The 4374-nt window shown below is 45.5% G+C and overlaps 1 non-coding gene and 1 pseudogene across 2 annotated transcripts; both read right to left on the reverse strand.

Moving 5' to 3' along the window:
* Window positions 1–353: 353 nt before the first annotated feature.
* On the reverse strand, window positions 354–997 carry LOC110332511 (annotated as a pseudogene). Its single transcript, XR_003845167.1, has one exon. The product of XR_003845167.1 is annotated as a cofilin-2 pseudogene (transcript).
* A 2758-nt stretch (window positions 998–3755) lies between these two features.
* On the reverse strand, window positions 3756–3885 carry LOC115065439. The gene has a single exon (XR_003845228.1). It is a non-coding gene; the product is annotated as a small nucleolar RNA SNORA17 (small nucleolar RNA).
* Between the last annotated feature and the right edge of the window lie 489 nt (window positions 3886–4374).

The following is a 4374-nucleotide window of genomic DNA, read 5'->3' on the forward strand; positions in this document are numbered from 1 at the left end:
GAACTCACTTTGTAGACCAGGCTGGCCTCGAACTCAGAAATCCGCCTGCCTCTGCCTCCCGAGTGCTGGGATTAAAGGCATGTACCACCACGCCCGGCTAAAAAAAAGTGCTTTTAACAAATAGTGTTGAATCTGTGCTGCCAGGTCACAAAAATAGGCTTGCCAAGGCAGGTGAGGTGTATGAAGGCTCCAGTGCCTCAGAGAACGGTAATCAAGTGCAACTATAAATAATACTGAAAGAAGTCTCCCATGTGTGACCAGTGGATAATACTTTCAAGACATTCAGTTAGCTTACCCTTTGTAGTACTCTAAGCTATTCACATTGACAACCACATCCACTGTAGTGCTCACTGCAAAGAAGGCATGGAACCAGTTGTTTTGGCTAAAATAAGACGGGAAGACATTCCTTGGGCTCTACAGAAAAGTAACCGTATGAAACAGTCTAATGGCAATACCGACAGGCTTCTTATAGTCACTCACTCACTGTGTTGAACAGGACCAGTGGAAAGGGAATAAACAAAAAAAACAAAACCTAACACAATTCTAGTGGACTGAGCTGGAGAGATAAATGTAAGCACCTTAAGATCAAATGGCACCTGGCTATTATTTTATAGTGGCTTTCCTTCAAGGGAAACTACAACACTGCCTCCCAGTTTCTCTCCCAGTGTCGAGCGGTCCTTAATATCGTCCAAGCCATTTACTTGCCACTCATGTTTAATACCTGTAAATTTCTTTTTAATGGCATCTTTAGAGCTAGCATAAATCATCTTGCTTTTTAACGGTACACTTTCAGGAGCCCAAGATCTGCTTGGCTTCCTCTACAATTATTTGTCTTTTGTTATCACTTAAGCAGAAGAGAGCTGCTTTCTTTCTTTTTTTGATCTCCTCCTGTGTAGAAGATTTTGTTACTTTCAAATCATTAAAAACTTTGATGACTTCATCATTCACTGTAACTCCAGATGCCATAGTGCCCGTGGCTGAGGTGGCTGCGGTGGCGGTGGCTTGGGCTCTGGCTCGGTCTATTTATTTATTTATTTTCAAGACAGGGTCTCATATTTCAGGGCCCAGACAGACCTTGAACTCCTGTTTTTCCTGCTTCCATCTCCCAAGTGCTGGGGTTACAGTCACGTACCATCACTCTGGGCACCTTTCCCCTAATTTTTACCTGTTGGGGTTCTAGTTTACAACATTTAACCACAGAGAGAGAAGGGGGAGGAGGAGAGAGATATCATTGTGATGGTTATTCTTGCTTGTCAGCTTAATAGATCTAGAATTAACCCAAGTGGCTAAGTACACTTGTGCGAATGAACGGATGTTTCTGTTTTGTTTTTTTAATCATTTATTTATTTTATGTATGTACACTGTAGCTGTCTCCAGACACACCAGAAGAGGGCATCAGATTTCATTACGGATGGTTGTGAGCCACCATGTGGTTGCTGGGATTTGAACTCAGGACCTCTAGAAGAGCAGTCACTGCTCTTAACCGCTGAGCCATCTCTTCAGCCCCTTGTTTTTTTTGTTTTTTGTTTTGTTTTTTTTTTATCTCATTCTCTCTCTTTTTCCCTCTCTCTCTCCCTATGTGTGTATTGATTGTTAAGATTTCTTATTTATTTTATGTTTGTGACCTTCAGACCACCAGAAGAGGGCATCAGATCCCATTACAGATGGTCATGAGCTACCNTGTAGTTGCTGGGAATTGAACTCAGAACCTCTGAAAGAGCAGTAAGTGCTCTTAACCACTGAGCCATCTCTCCAGACCCAGGGATGTTTTTCCTAATTAATTCCTTTGAAATGGGAAAACCCACTTTTATTTATTTTTTTATTTCATAGGAGCCTGTAGTTGAAAGATGAACTTTTTTTTTTTTTTGAAGATTTATTTATTTTATATATCTGAGTACACTTTTGTTGTCTTCAGACACATCAGAAGAGGGCATTCATTAGATCCCATTACAGATGGTTATGAACCACCATATGGTTACTGGGAATTGAGCTCAGAACCTCTGGTAGAGCAGTCAGATGGCTCTTAACCACTGAGCCATCTCTCCAATTCCCAGACTGAATTTTTTTTTAATGATTTATTTTTATTTTATATGCGTTGGTGTTTTATCTGCATGCATGTCTGGGTGAGGGTGTTGGATCCTATAGAACTGGAGTTACAGATAGTTGTGAGCTGTCATGTGGGTGTTGGGAATTGAATCCAGGTCCTCTGGAAGAGCAGCCAGTGCTCTGAACTCCCATCTTCCTGGCCCCAGAGTAGACCAACTTCTTTTTTAAAACTTTTTATTGGCTCCTTATAAATTTCACATCATGCACCCAATCCCATTCACTTCCTCTCCCCTTGTACCCACCCTCCACCATTGCAACCTGCTCCCCAACAGAGAAAAAATATATCTTGTGGAAGCTGTAGTATGTATGCCTCCTAAATCATACCCTTTTGTCCACACTTCTTTGCTTGCAAATGTTCATTGCAATGATTCCTTGGTCTGGTATGAGGCCTCCGGCTTCTGCTACTCTCTCAATACTGAAACCTCACTGGGACTCCTCTCAGATACCCTGCTGTTGCCCTGTGTCATTGAGATCCAGTAGTTTTGGATCAGTAGGGCTAGCTAACCGCTTTATGTATTCCAGCAGTTCACAGTTGGGGTGGAGGTCAACTCAAGGTCCTGGGTCTGGGCCTGAGAGCATCTGAGTTAGTCAGCCTGCTCTCCCAATCTCCTACCCTCGGGGCTTGTTCACCAGAAATCCTGCAACTAGGAACCAGCTCTAGCCTACTGCCAGGTGAAATACTGGGCCCACTCTCCCAAGTGCTGCAGCTGGTGAGGTACACGGCCAGTTCTCCTGCTCTCATGACCCGGGGTGTGGAGGGGGGCAGCTCTTCTGTTTGCCATAGGTGGCAAGAGATGAGGGAGAGGAGGTGTTATCCCACCACTGCACAACAGACAAGAAGCAGGGACATTTCTCCCTTACTCACAACCTTAGGGCCAGCTCCCTTGCAACCCCCAGATGTAGGACCAGCTCTACTGTGCTGCCCACTGGAGGTGCAAGGCCTGCTCTCCCAGGGTCTGCAGCAGAGGAGGAGCAGGAACAGCTCTCTCGTCCTCATGACCCCAGGGCCACGTCTCCCACCACGCCCAGGTGAGAGGTGGAGCCAGTTTGCACAACTCTCAGACATCAACATGTCCTGGGTCAGCACCCCAAACCAGGGATGTCTGTCTGGCCTGTCTGCCTGGCCTTTGGAAATAACAGCTCTCCGATGCTGCAGGACTACTGACCCAGATAGGCCCCTGGTGGCAGCACAGTCCAGGACCCTACCATGGTCCCAGGTGGCATCACCAGCTTCTTGCATCAGGCTGTTCCTCATTGCCCCTGAGTCTGCAGCTCTGCCTCTCTTCATTGTGTTCGCATCCTTCTGCTTCTCTTTCTCTTTCCTTTCTCCACCATTCCCTTGCTCTTCTTGGTGGCACCCGGGGTCTCTGAGTGTCTGGGGTTGTCTTAGGAGTGATATCAGGAGTGCTATGCTGCTCATGCATTATGGCACGGGGCAAGGGTCATCTCGGGTATGGTCTGCACTGCACCCCAAGGCCTGTAAAGCGCTGGACTGGTTGGTGGTCATTTCACGCTAGCTCCCTTTCTAACCCCAAGGCAAGTTTCATCTGTCTCGGGCTCACTCCCACTGAGGGCTGATGGTCTTCTTCTAATCTCCAGCTCACTCCTCACCCTGACTGGTGGTCATCTCAGACTCCATTTTTTCAGGGAATGTCAGGCTACTAGTCATTCAGATGTTTGCAGGTCAGAACACTGGGCAGAGACATAACCTCTCTCTCTTTGCACCTCCTAATGCTCGCGTGACACAGCAGGCACACCCGCAACCCGTCTAGGGGCAGGAAGACCCACTTTTAATTTGGACCTTTAGAGGTGGGAAGATCCACCTTAAACCTTAAATCTAGGCCACACCTTCTGGTGGCAGCCTAAATAAACAAAATGGAAGAAGGAAGCTTGCCCTCTCTGCCTGCGTGCTCTCCTTCTCACTGGTCAGTCCACTCCTTCACTGGCGTTAGAGACTACTGCTTTGGGATTCTGACATATTTTGACGATCAGCTGGATTCTCCTCGGACCTTCTGTTGGTAGACAATCATTGTTGGACTAGGTTGGACTAGCTGGATTACAGCCTGAAAACCATAAATTATAGATAGATAGATAGATAGATAGATAGATAGATAGATAGATAGATAGATATAGATACACACACACACACACACACACACACACACACACACACATATATATATATATATATATATATATATATATATATATATATATATATAGATGCACACACACATATGTATAACAGGGTGTTAAATACTGATTGAA

Source organism: Mus pahari, chromosome 14, assembly GCF_900095145.1.
Source record: "Mus pahari chromosome 14, PAHARI_EIJ_v1.1, whole genome shotgun sequence".
NCBI classification, from domain to species: Eukaryota; Metazoa; Chordata; class Mammalia; order Rodentia; family Muridae; genus Mus; species Mus pahari.